Consider the following 14,768-nt stretch of genomic DNA (forward strand, 5'->3'; position numbering starts at 1 on the left):
GCGGCGGGGCCGCAGCGCACCTACCTCCTGCGGCGGCTCCGGGGCTCCGTGAGGGCCGACGGGCTAGCGGCGAGCGGGGGCTGGGGCGCCTCCGGACCCTCTGACCATCTTTGGAAGAGGCGCGGCGGAGGGTGCCTGCTAGTGCAGCTCCAGCCCACAAGCGGCTCCTATTTTGGTGCCCCGGCTGCTCCCCGCCTCCAGCCGAACAGCCCCCCGTGCGGCCTGGGCGCGGGGCCACTCGCGGGAACTCCCCGGTGGCGGGGCCGCGCTGCGAGCAGGGGCGGGGCGGGCGGGCACGCGGATGTGGCCCCTTCCCGGCGGTTTCGCTCTGCGGCAGGTGGGAAGTCTGCTCCGGGGAGACCGCCTCCGCTACTAGCTTTCTGCTCCCTCCTCAGGTTTGAGTCTTACACACAGCACACACCCCCGGGCGTTTTTCTCTAGACACTCTGAAGTCCAGAATTAAGACCACATCTGGGGGCTGGGAGAGGGATGTTCTTTCCCCCTCCTTCGGTTGCTCTCACAGGCCAGGCCCTAGAGGGAGAGAAGGAGGGGAAAGTGAGAGAGAATGCAGCAAACCTTAAAGGACTGGGGCTGAGGTTGCCTTCAGAATGCCAGAAGTAACTACCTCTTCCCGCCAACATCATCTGGCGCCCAGCAGAGCCCTCAACTCCGGAGGGAGCCCTTGGGGCTGATTTGCACACCACGGATTAACCTGAAATTTGAAGATAAACTAAGAGCAGCCACGGCCACGGATTCAAGTTCACGTATTTAGAGCAGAGTAGCTGAAGAAGTAGCCTCCAGTCTTTCTTCTGATGACCGCCAAGTCTAGTCATATAAAGATGTCCATGTGCTACACAGAGGGTTCTTTTCCCAGCAAAAGCCAGTAACAAATATTTTAATTTATCATCCATCCATTCATATGCAAGTTTTATTGAGTGTCTGATAGGCTAGGCATTGCTAATTAGAGCTCTTGTGGAGCTGACAGTCTAGCCATGTTTAGGGAGGAAAGAGACCAGGATGAAATGAAATCAGAGGCCAAGTGTGTGGTCCCAGAGCAGAAAAGACAAATGGACAATGGCCAAGCTCTATGACAACAGAACTCTGAACCACATAAGAAGCTCGGGAAGCCAAACTATAACCTCTGCAACTGGACCAGAACAGTTAGGACATCCTCAAGAACTGCCAACTTCCGTCTTTTTGCTGGACTTCCAACTCAGGACCAACCAGAGAAAGCCAATTGCGCCCCAAACCAATCACATAAAACACCCCTTGCTTCTAGTAACCTGCCTCTAGCTTTCCCAGGCCAACAACTTCCAATCCAAACATACCTAAGACCTTCCCCCCTTTTTTCAATTTCATAAAGCTTTCCTACTCCCCTGCCTGCCTTTGAGCTTTTCCCAAAGGCAAGTGATGGTGACTTACTCTGTTGCTATAGCAAGACCTGAAAAAAATAGCATCTGCTTGTTCTCATTTGGGTAGTTTTAGTTTGATTCTACAGGTCAATCTCACTGAATTGTGTGGGACCATACTTACGCAGCATCCCACAAACACCACCAGGTCTCTGGGATAGAGACCTAGGAATCTGTATTCTAACAAGGGCATCGGGTGATTCTTTTGTGAAGTTAGAATGGACGTTGGACCCAAAATGGAAGAAAAACAAAAAGGTTCAATATCTCAACATCAGGTAGACAGTCTGGTGGAGAAGAAAAGTAAAGAAGATTTTTGTTTCAGGCTGAAGTTTCATCTCTGCCACTTTAGGAACATAGAGCCTTAAGCAAGTACCAAAATTTCTCTGATCCTTAATTTTGTGATATGTAAAACAGAAAATACCAATATTTTCTCAACATAACATTATCAGAAAGACAAAATAAAATTACAAATGTGTGAGCGCATAGCACATGGCAATAAAAATGTTACATGTGAAAGCTATTATAATGAAAGGATATTCACACTTTAATTTACACTTAATTCTCCAACCTCAATTTGGAAATTTATTATTTTTTTATGATAGCTGACTTCTACATAGTCAACTCATCTTTTTTTTTATGTTTTATTTATTTTTGATACAGAGAGAGACAGAGCATGAGAGGGGGAGGGGCAGGGAGAGAAGGAGACACAGAACCCGAAGCACGCTCCAGGCTCTGAGCTGTCAGCACAGAGCCTGATGCGGGGCTCGAACCCAAGAATGTGAGATCTGACCTGAGCCGAAGCCAGAGGCTTAACAGACTGAGCCACCCAGGAGTCCCAGAAATTTATTTTTTTAAATGTTTTATTTAGTTTTGATACAGAGAGAGACAGAGCATGAGACGGGGAGGGGCAGAGAGAGATGGAGACAGAATCGGAAGCAGGCTCCAGGCTCTGAGCTGAGAGCAGAGAGCCTGATGCAGGGCTCAAACCCACGAACATGAGATCATGACCTGAACCGAAGTCAGAGACTTAACTGACTGAGCCACCCATGCGCCCCAGGAAATTTATATTTTTAAAAATTTCTTAAAAAAATTATGAACTTTGTAGTTAATTGTAATTATAGACAGCTTGTCCTTCATAACTGATAGTGACGTTATTGTTGGTGTTATCATTCAAGGCTATGATAGTGACTGATTGAAGCAGGGGCATTCTTTCCATGTTTGTCCTGAAGTTTGTGGCTATTATGCCAAGTTTGAGGCATAAAAATATTATGGACTCTACCTAAGAGTAGGGGCTTCTACATTTTTTAAATGTTTGTTTATTTTTGAGAGAGAGAGAGAGGCAGAGTGAAGGAGACACAGAATCTGAAGCAGGCTCCAGGCTCTGAGCTGTCAGCACAGAGGCCTACATGGGGCTCCAGCTCATGAACTGCAAGTTCATAACCTGAGCCAAAGTCTGACACCCAAATGACTGAGCGACCCAGGCAAGGAGTAGGGGCTTCCAGAATCAAAATGTCATGTGATAAATGATTCTTGAATAATAGAATTCACTATATTGTCATTTGTGCAATTATTCAGATTGCTGTACAGACCAATTAAAACTCTTGCTTCCGTTGCCTGATGTTCACCAGTTGTGAATGACTGCTTAACAGTGGATATCAGTTACATGTCAGTTATATCTCAATTTTAAAAAGGCCCAAACCAGTGTATCTTAGTATATGTCAGACTGCCTCAACTTGCTAAGGGCAGAGCAGGTCCTGCAGGGTGCTGCCAGAGCAGTTCCCCTTACCACACACTTCATCAAAGAGCCCACTGCAATGCTAATAGATTTGATGCACTCAGAAACATATAATTAGCATTCATAAATTAAATAAATTAATGACACTGTTCAAGGGAACAAATGTGCCATCTGTGTATTCAAGTCTTAAGGAAATAAAGAGCTGCCATGGAGATGAGATATAAATGCCTCTTGGCAGATATTGAGCTTGGCATGGAGTTGGATGCCTTTTGACATCACACTTCACTTTTCAAAAGACTCTTGGTTTCTGAAAATAACAATTTTATTTGTTTTTACTGTATTAGTACATCTTTCCACTAAATATTGCTATATCGTTAAATGTTTGATATGCTAATTGTGATATCATTATCAATGTGTATAAATGATGGATATATACAGGAAATTTTGTATACTTCATTTACATACTGGATTAAATAAGTTGCTATGTAAATAGTAGGTAGGTAAATGGTAGGTAAATATTTATAAGGCCACCACATACAGCTGCAAAGTTGTGCACTGCCCAATTCCAGCTCATGCCCTCAAATAGAGTGCAATGTGAACACTGTCCTTAGGAGTTGTATGTACACAATCAGCACAGGGGTATAATTGGCTTCCTAAGAGCTGATACACCTGGCACAGCCTTTTTGGTATGCTTCCTGGAAAATAAGAGAGTGAACATTCTAAAGACTGGGTAACAAGTACTTTTGCAAATCTGGAGTTTTCAAATTCCTTGTTTTTAGCAAATGTCAAAGAGCATTTTTGACAAATAACTTGGAAAGAATCCACAAAACAAGTGGCACTGCTATAATAGAATTCCTCTCATTTCCATCTGCTTGTCCATGTGAACACATTTTCTCAGGGATTTTATCTGTGGAAATGAATAACAGGAAAATCAGTGATTTTAAACCGTCTCATTCCAGCAGTAGCAATACTTAGCCAATGACATATGGTCTAATGAAAAGAAAATAGCTGGGGCGCCTGGGTGGCTCAGTCGGTTAAGCCTCCAACTTTGACTCAGGTCATGATCTCATGTTCATGGGTTCGAGCCCCACATCGGGCTCTGTGCTGACAGCTCAGATCCTGGAGCCTGCTTCAGAGTCTGTGTCTCCCTCTCTCTCTGCCCCTCCCTGCTCATGCTCTGTCTCAAAAATAAATAAAACATTAAAAAAGAAAATCGACTGAAATAGTTGTTGAAATTTTTATTTTTAATTTAAACACCCTTATGTTGTTTGATCAATTATAATAATTGTAATGTTAAACAGCCTATAATTTTTTTCTACTTAAGAATCAAGGACATGAAATAGCTTACAATTTAACTTATGTACATTTTTGTTGCAGATAAATTTAAGAGGTGATTAATAAAAAACTCTCGAGTATAAAAATAAATAGATAATTCTTTATTTGAATGGTTCTAGCATGCATGAATTTCAGTTACCATGCTTAAGTAACAGTAATCCTCTAAACAGGGTTCAAATTTCAATCACTATGGTATAGTAACTATAATTGCACAAAATACAAATTTCATCCCCACCTTCTCAATCTACGAATCACTACATGAATCACAGATGAGCATCATGATCAGCGACCAATCATGTTTCTTCTTTCAAAGTCGTTGGTGATTGGTCACCGTGCATCTGTTATTCAGTTCAGCAGCAAAGACATATACAGCAACCCTGTGGTTGTCTTATCTCCTTGTCTGCCAGTGACAAACGTATGTAATATTTTACAAAAATAGATCACTGAAAGAGGACATTAACTAAGAAAAATGAAAGCTCAGCAAATAGTTGAAAAGGATAATGCCACATGTGAAACTTTTATAGAACATAATGAAGTGCTAGAAGAACCAGCCAACGACGGTATGTTAACACTGCCACCATCTGAGAGAGTGGATATACAGCCAGTTTGGAAATTGCTGCAGGCAGACTTACGGACTTAAGTGAGGAAAGGGGTTGTTGACAAAAGGAATGACGATGTCCCAGAAGTGATGTTGGCAAAAAACTTCACATTAAAGGAACTCGTGGAGAGTCTTCACAATGCTGACAATGCAAAGGATAAAATGTTGGAAACTGATCCAAACTTAGAAGAAAGTATGACAGTTCACTAAGGCACAGAAAGATGGTCTCTCTGTAAGTTATATGACAAAAAGAAGGCAAGAACCTGAAAGTACTCAAGGCAATTTTTTTTTTACAAAGAAATACTCTAATTCTTGATGTTCCTAATTGCACTATACTAAGTAAATACTGATATTACTGTTTTTCATTTTCTTATATATTTGTAACTGACAGTGAGACAGTTTTGAATGTTCTTACAAAAAAATTTAAGGTCACAATTAAAATTTTCCCACTAACTATTAATATACTTTGCATAGTAATCTTGCACAGACGTTTTTATGGTCTTGCACTTCTGTGTAGAATGAGGACTGCCTATATTTTCAGCAGGACTACACTTTTCCTTTCTGGGAAAAGTGGAACAGAAATATGGGCTCAAGAAGAAAGAAAGAATGAGATTAAAAATTTCCCACTGTTGAATAAAAGGTACAGTACAGGGAACATAGTCAATGGTATTGTAATAGGGTTGTCTGGTGACAGATGGTAGCTACATTTGTGGTGAGCATAGCATCATGTATAAATTTGTAGAAACTTGTCCAATCACTATGTTGTACACCTGAAACTAATGTAACATTGTGTGTCAACTATACTCAGATTAAAAAAAAATTCCCATTGTTAAAAGAGCTTATTTGTGTATTTTTAAATTTAAAAAATTTTAATGTTAATTTTGAGATACAGAGACACAGCATGAGTGGGGGAGGAGCAGATAGAGAGGGAGACACAGAATCCGAGGCAGGCTCCAAGCTATCAGCATAGAGCCCAATGTGGGGCTCTAACCCACAACCTATGAGATCATGACCTAAGCCAAAGTCAAACGCTTAACTCACTGAGCCCCTGTTTACATATTTTTGAATGAATGATGCTGAGTTTCAAATTACTATAAGCAGCTTTTATTAAATAGATTTAGAAGTTATTTAACCATCTATTAAAAAGCCATTTTTGGGGCGTGTGGCTGGCTCAGTAGGTACAGCATGTGACTTGATCTCAGGGTTGTGGATTTGAGCCCCATGTTGGGTGTAGAGATTACTTAAAAGTAAAATCTTTTTTAAAAATCACTGTTGGGGCACCTGGGTGACTCAGTCAGTTAAGCCTCCGGCTTCGGCTCAGGTCATGATCTCACAGTTTGTGGGTTTGAGCCCCGTGTCGGGCTCTGTGCTGACAGCTAGCTCAGAGCCTGAAGCCTGCTTCAGATTCTGTATCTCTCTCTCTCTCTCTCTCTCTCTCTCTCTCTCTCTCTCTCTCTCTCTCTCTCTCTGGCCCTCCCCTGCTTGTACTGTCTCTCTCTGCCTCTTAAAAATAAAAAAATAAAAAAACATTTAAAAAATCATTTTTTTACAATGTGTTAGAAAGGACAACCTTGGCAAATGTTTAAACTTATGATGAAAACTTTTCAATATCAACCTGAAAATGTGGAAGTGAGTATGTAGTTTTTCAGTTGTTTGGGGGTACTTGTTCAAAAAACTTATGAAAGACCACTGGTCTCACTTCAAAACAGGAACTAGTCTACTACTTTGCAGGAGAGGGTCACTTACAAGATAGCAGGTTATTGGGAATGTTTTTAGGTGCCACATTTAAAGCTAAATTCCAGATACAATTAATACAAGACAGAAAAAAAAAACCTAGAAAAATTTTCAATGACAAGCAACAGAAACCCAATTCTTATAACTAAAAAAAAAAAAAAAAAAAAAAAAAGTAAGAGCATTGGTTCAACTAAACTAAGACAGACTGATACTCTTAAATAAATCAGAGATTAAAGCTCTCCAACGACTCTCTGTCTCATTTAGTAAAAGCCAAATTACTTATACTGACCTCCTGGACTCCCACACCCAGCTGTGCCTTCTACCCTCACTAGGAAGAGCATTGCTTCAGGGCCTCACTACTACTAGCTATTTCTTTTGCCTACAACTGCTTTTCCCAGATACCACCACATGACCTGCTCACTCACCTTCATCAGGTTTTTACTCAAATACCAACTTCCCAGTAAGGCCTTCTTCTACCAACCTATTTAAAATGGTCTCCCTACCCCACTTGCCATTCCCTATTCCACTTTACTGCTTTATTTCAATCCAGAGTCTCTATTACCATATACTATGTTGTATATTATATTTATTTGCTTATTTGTCAGATTATTGTATGATTTCTCCCACTAGAACGTAAACTCCAGAAAAGCACTGATTTTTATCTGTTTTGCTCATAGTTATATCTCCAGTTCATTTCTGTAACCTAGAACAATGCCTGCAAGTAACACATGCTCAATAAATACTTTTTGTATAAACGAATGGATTAAAAAGAAAGACTTCCAGAATTTTGTTTAAAAACTTGCTCAAGGACCCACAGTTCTTTAGGAAATTCCATAAATGACTTATTCTGCAGACATTGCCCTCCTGCAGCATGGTCTAAAACATTTGACCTTTAAAAAACTTTTTTTTACGTTTATTTATTTTTGAGAGAGAGGTGGGGAGGGGCAGACACAGCTGTTAGCTCAGAGCCAGAAGCGGGTCTCAACCTCACAAACCACGAGATCATGACCTGAGCCAAAATCAGAAGCCTAACTGACTGAGCCACCCAGGTGCCCTCCTTTTCATTTTTTAAAAGTAATCTCTATGTCCAACGTGGGGTTTGAACTCATGACCCTAAAGATCAAGACTCTCATGCTCTACAGACTGAGCCAGCCAGGTGCACCTCCTTTCCATCTTTTAAGGTGTGGACCATTGTCTACCTCTTTCATAAAGCTTTTCTTATATCAGAACTAGCCAATGAGTGCCAAACAAAGTGCTTTATGGTCAGCTAGTCCTTCCTTGACCTAAGTACTTTTAGAGTATGCTGATTACTAAGTTGCTTAGTGAAGCACACTTTGGTATTATGAATTATATATGTATATGTCCCACCTTTTCAATCAAATTGTAAATCTATGGAAGAGTATCATGTTTTGTAAGAGATTTAACCTATACTTCCACAGGTTTTTGTTTGCACACAGTAGGTACTAAAATAGTTTTTGTTGAATGAAGTATTTTTAGCCTCCAAAATTGTGTAATAAGAGTTTCTGGATTTAAGTGTGAGAAGGGCTAAGTTGTTAATGGATACCTGAAAGAATATACTTTCATATTGAACTGAGGACAATAAAATATTGTTTGGACCAGGTTGCGAAATGCGTTGTGGTTTTGGTATGTAATACAATCCAGAAAATGACTAGAGTGGTAGAAAAAATGTGAATGAGTAACTTTTCCATTTTGCACTGATTATAAAAATCATATGAGATAAATAATATTTAGTTTAATTATAAATATTTACTAATATTTTTAGACACACAAATGAAATCTTACTATTTAAATACATAAGACAAACCAATTTTTTTTTTTAACAAGTAACGTTTTCCATAAACAATGGGAGTCTCTAAGAGTTTCTATGTTAGGGAATACCTATATTAATAGGTTTCTGGGGAGCCTGGGTGGTTCAGTTGGTTAAAGTGTCCAACTTCAGCTCCGGTCATGATCTTACAGTTTATGAGTTCAAGTCCCATGTCAGGCTCTAGGCTGACAGCTCAGAGACTGCTTCAGATTCTCTGTCTCCCTTCTCCCTGCCCTCTGCACCTCCCCCCCAACTCTCTCTCAAAAATAAGTAAATATTTAAAAAAATATTTTGTTTCCATATGAACAGTCATCATACAGACATTCAGTTTGTATGACATAAACAAGTAGGACAGATTTAGCTTTGGCCTAGATTATGCCATGAACCTGTATAGAGTACATTGTAGAAACTACAACAGAATTATCACACTGTCCACCTAAAAAGGAAATCCAGGGGAGGTGATGGTCATGGAGGGGGGCACTTTTGGGGAAGAGCACCGGGTGATATACGGAAACCAACTTGGCAATAAACTATTAATAAAAAATAAACATTAAAAAAGTAAAAAAATAAAGAAATCCAATAGACTGCCCCAAATGAGAGGGCATTAGGTAAAATAGTTTAGTCAATTTATATATTCCCTACAATTAGTCTCATCTGAAGATGTGTTGTGTGATTATTAGATCAGTAGAGGACTCTTCTCATCTTCTGTAAAAGAGCACATCTGATTAAAGGGGTAGAGAAGTGGCTATAAATTCCTGTCCCACTCACACTATTAACAGAGCTACTCCACACCATCTGGTGCTTGGAATTGCCCTACTCATATATCAGCTGTCCCTTGAAGCAGCTTGTGGAATTATAATAAAAATCTTTTCTTACTCTCCTGCAAGGGCTAGTATAAACCAGGAGCTTAAAAACTGAAATGCTGTAAAAGTATATAAATACGTGGGCACATCAGAGATAACATTTTTAAAAGGTAGAATAAAGATGTAATTGTAACCTGGAAAGACTGCACTTGCACTACCGAAGCAGACTTAAGCTAACAGGTGTGAGCCGTAGTGCGTGTCATACTAGGGTGGGAAAAGACCCAAGATGCATCTAACACATGGAAGGGAGTGACTGGGCTAGGGATCAAAGATACTTACCAGGGGCATCTGGCATCTAGTGAGTATAGTTTGAGTTCCAATCAGACCCAGAGAAGCACAGGTCTGATACACTGGGGAACAAAAAAATGAAAGGAGAAGAACAGTGCTTGTGTTATAAAGGCGAAAGAAAGAAAAGAAAGAAAGAAAGAAAAGAAAGAAAGAAAGAAAGAAAGAAAGAAAGAAAGAAAGAAAGAAAGAAAGAAAGAAAGAAAAGATGGCTAGCTAGAGAGATGGATACGTGCTAAAACAAGCAAAGTAAAAGGGTAATGGTAAAATCTAGATAGTAGGTACACATGTGTTCACTATAAAATTAAAGAGTTAATAAAGGAATATTGTGAAAAACTGGATGTCCCTAAATTCCACAACTTACATGAAATGAACAAAGTCCTCGAGAGAAATTATGGTGGTTTTAAAGTATATCCAACATTCTTTAACTCCTTCAAAGGTGGAGTCTAATTCCCCTCCCTTTGAGTGTGGGTTTAACAGTGTTCTCTTTTAATACATAGAATGAGGCAGAAGTGATGGTGTGTGACTTCTGACACAAGGGCACTGTGGTTTCCTCTCTGCTCTCTCTCTTGGGTCATGCACTTGGCAGGAAACCATGTCTTTAGGACACTTCAGCAGCTCTTGGGAAAGGCCCATGGGGGCTGGAAATCAAGGCCTCTTGCCAGCAACCAGCAATAAACTGAGACTTCCTGATAACAAGCAGTGAGGAACCGCAGCCTCCTGCCAAAAGCCACCATGCAAGCAGATCCCACAGCCTTAGTCAACCTTCCCTGACTACAACCCTAGCCAACATCTTGACCCATTAAAGATCCTCAACTAACTGGCTGAGTGCTCCTGAATTCCTCACCCACAGAAACTGTGAGATAATGCTTATTTTTAAGCTGTTAAATTTTGAGGTAATTTGCTATGAAGCAATAGACATAGTCAACAAACTACCAAAGTTTACTCAAGAATAATTATATAAGCTGACTAGTCCTCTATCCATTAAAGAAACTGCATTAGTAGTTAAAAATCTGCCAACAAAGATCACTCCAGGCCTGGATGGCTTCACTGTTGAACTGTATCAAACATTTAAGAAGAAATAATTTCAACTATTAGTTTGATTGTTCCTCCTTTCAATGTCATTTTTTTCTCTGACCATTTTATGCTTTTTCCATCTTTGATTATCAATAGTTTTACAACGTGATTCCATGCAGTTTTTCCTTTTATTTATCTTGTTTGGGGTTCATTAAGTCTTTTTAATTTGCTTTGATGTTGCTTATCAATTTTGTAAAGTTCTCCATCATTATCTCTTAAAATTCTCCATATTTCATTTTCTTTCTCCTCTCTTTCTAGGATGCCAATTTCCTATGCAAGACCCTATATATCTTCAATGTCTCTTAACTCCTCTTCTGTATTTTCATTGTTTTGTCTTTCTCTGCACCATTCTGGATATTTTCTTCTAACTTGTGCTTACTCACTAATCCTCTTTTCAGCTACATCTGTTCTGTTGTCAAATCCATCCACTAAGACTCTAATTTCAGTCATGGTAATTTTCAATTCTAGTATTTCCATATTGTTTGTGTAATTTTCAATTCTTTGCCAAAACTCTGTGTCTGAACATGCTAATATCTAGAGGTCCTGCAGATCTGTTCAAATGGAAGCTTCTGCTAGTGTTCGTTCATGTCTTTTGGTATGGCTACTTTTCATTGTATGCCCCATAAGGTACTTGCAAAACTTAATAGTTTTATTTTGACGCCAACTGCATTAATTTTCTATGGTGACATAACAGTATTACCACAAATTTAACATCTTAAATAAAATATATTTATTATCTCATAGGCTCTGTGGGTCATAAGTCCAAACAGCTCCACTAATTCCTTGTTCCAGGGTCTCACAAAGCCAAATCAAGGTGTCTGCCTGAGCTGTGATCTCAGCTGAGGTTCCACTAGAAAAGGATCCATTTCCAAGCTTACATAATTGCATCATGCAGCTGCCTGCGGTCCAGTGGATGGGGCTTACTTCTTACTGTTAGAGGCCACTTTCTCACACACACACACACACACACACACACACACACACACACACACAAGGACTACTGGGATACAGGTGTCACGGGATGCCACCTTAGAGTCCATGCACCGTATTTAGGATATTAATTTCCTTTTGAGGGAATTTAGATTTGTTTCTGCAAGCACCGGGGGGCTCTAAATATCCTAGATAATCTCATTTCATTTCTTTACTCAATTCCTAAAAGTAAATGTGTGTACACATAATCTAACTTATTAATTTAAAGCAAAGTACAGGTTTACTTTTTCAACCTAGAATAAAATAGATGGTACCAATTTTCCCCATTAAATCATATTGAAAATCTCTATTTCTGGTGCCTTCCATAATGAAAAGACAATTTTGCTATTATTACATAATGGAAATTACACCTAAAACATGAGAGCCTAGAAATCAGCATAGAATTGTAAAACTTTCAGAGCAATTGATGCTTTGGTAATATCCTCATATGAAACAGTCTCATAAATGCTGAGTATTCCTACTATTATCTATTGTACCACTCAAGTCTGCATTGCTAATCTTGAGAAAGAACAAAATTAGAAGTATCACAATCTCAGATTTCAAGATCTACCACAAAACTATAATAAACAATATCCAAACAATACATGTCCAAAACCTACATGCCAATGGAACAGAATAGAGTCCAGAAATAAACATACAATTATGTGCCCAATTAACCTACAATAAAAAAGGAAAAATTTTATAATGGAGACAACACAGTCTCTTTAATAAATGGTGCTAGGAAAATTGGGCAGCTACATACAAGAATAAACCAGACCACATTCAAAATGGATTAAAGACCTAAAAGTGAGACTTGAAACCATAAAACTCCTGGAAAAAAGCTCAGGCAGGAATTGCTTTGACATAGGCCTTCACAACATTTTTCTAGATATATCTCCCCAGGCAAAGGAAACAAAAGCAAAAATAAACTATGAGGACTACACCAAAATAAAAAGCTTTTTCACTGCAGAGAACCATCAACAAAACAAACGGCAACCTACTGAATGGGAGAAGATACTTGCAAATGATATGTCCAAAAAGGGGTTAATACCCAACATATACAAATAACTTATACAATCTAACACCAAAGAAACAATCCAATTTTTAAAAAATGGGCAGAAAAAATGGGTAGAGGACCTAAATAGACATTTTTCCATAGAAGACATACATATGGCTAAGAGACACATGAAAAGCTGCTGAACATCACTAATCATCAGGGAAAAGCAAATCAAAACCACAATGAGACAGCACCTTACACCTGTCGGAATGGCTAGTAACAAAAAGACAAGAAATAATAACTGTTGGTGAGGATGTGGGGGAAAAGGAACACACATGCACTGCTGGTAGGAATATAAACTGGTACACCAACCATGGAAAACAGTATGGAGGTTTATTTAAAAAAAGAAAAATCTAAATACTAAATGATCCAGTAATGTATTCCACTCCTGGGTATTTATCCAAGGAAAACAAAAACATTAATTTGAAGAGACATATGCACCCCTACGTTTATTGAAGCATTATTTATAATAGCCAAGATATGGAAGCAACCTAAGTATCCATCAACAGATGAATGGATAAAGAAGATGTTGGGGAACCTGGGTGGCTCAGTCAGATAAGTGTCTGACTTTGGCTCAGGTCATGATCTCATGGTTCATTGGTTCGAGCCCCATGTTGGGCTCTGTGCTGACAGCTTGGAGCCTGGAGCCTGGTTTGGATTCTGGGTCTCCCTCCCTCTCTACCCCTGACCTGCTTGCATATTCTCTCTCTCTCTCTCAAAAATAAATAATAAACATTTTTAAAAAATGTGATGTGTACACACACTGTAATATTACTCAGCCATAAAAAAGAGGAGAGCTTGCCATTTGCAACAATATAGAGGGTATTATGCTAAATTAAATAAGTCAGATAAAAAAAGACATATACCATATTATTTCACTTAAATGTGGAATTTGAAAAGTAAAACAAAGCAGAAACAGACCCTTTAATATCCCATAAATATAGAGAACAAACTCATGGTTGCCACAGGGGCATGGGGGGAAGGAAAAATGGATGAAGAGTGGGAGATACAGACGTCCAGTTATGGAATGAGTAAGTCACAAGGATGAATCACAAGGGATATATATATGTATATATATTCCCTATACTCAGCACAGGGAATATAGTCAACAGCAGGGTCTTGCATGGTGACAGTTGGGAGTTACACTTGGTGAGCATAGCCTGATTTATAAACAAAGAACATATCAACTTGTCCACTCACCACGTTGTACACTGGAAACAGTACAGTAGCAACTTAACTTCAATTAAAAAATAAAAATGATGGGGTATCTGGGTGGCTCAGTCAGTTAAGTGTCTTAACTCTTGATTTTGGCTCAGATCATGATCTCACAGTCTTGAAATCAAGCCTGGCATCAGGCTCTGTGCTGAGAGTGGAGGTTGCTTGGGATTCTCTCTCTCCTGCTACCCACACCTCTCTCTACAAAGAGTGCATTGCTAAACAGAAATAACACAGTGACTGAACCAGCACACTGGAGTTACAGTCTATGATGATTATATAAATGTAAAATATATGAAGAATGTTTATTTATTTCATTTCAAAAAGAAAACCTGTAATTGATGAAAATTTAGGCAATAGACAATAGATACTGCATCCCTATCTTTAAAATACTGAATTGGGAGTAGGACATTATATACATTTGGGAGCCTTTTATTCTTATAGGAATAAGGTATCAGGCTTATTTTTAAGATCTGTCACTACTGGACATGCTTCTGAAGTAAGTATCTAAGAAAGCAAAATATAGGACTACTCCCTCTGGAAATAAATTTAAAAATACAATCTACCTACCAACCACCTTTGATAGAGACACTAATTGCATCTACCTCCATTCTATACTCCTCCCCTCCACCTCCCATTTTCCAAAGGCACATGGACATCTGG

General features: G+C 39.1%; 1 protein-coding gene across 4 annotated transcripts in view; it reads right to left on the reverse strand.

Moving 5' to 3' along the window:
* The window catches only part of LOC115287736 (kelch-like protein 23), a 36,525-nt gene that overhangs the window by 15,417 nt on the left and 6,340 nt on the right, over positions 1–14,768 (reverse strand). For 2 of the 4 annotated variants that reach the window (XM_029934418.1, XM_029934420.1), the window contains 2 exons: positions 5,112–5,219; positions 25–531 (listed from right to left, as the gene is read on the reverse strand). The gene's annotated coding sequence lies outside the window, so the exon portion shown is untranslated. The remainder of the gene's footprint in view (positions 1–24; positions 532–5,111; positions 5,220–14,768) is intronic. The other 2 variants (XM_029934419.1, XM_029934417.1) reach the window with 1 other exon arrangement.

This window comes from Suricata suricatta, chromosome 3, assembly GCF_006229205.1.
Source record: "Suricata suricatta isolate VVHF042 chromosome 3, meerkat_22Aug2017_6uvM2_HiC, whole genome shotgun sequence".
NCBI classification, from domain to species: Eukaryota; Metazoa; Chordata; class Mammalia; order Carnivora; family Herpestidae; genus Suricata; species Suricata suricatta.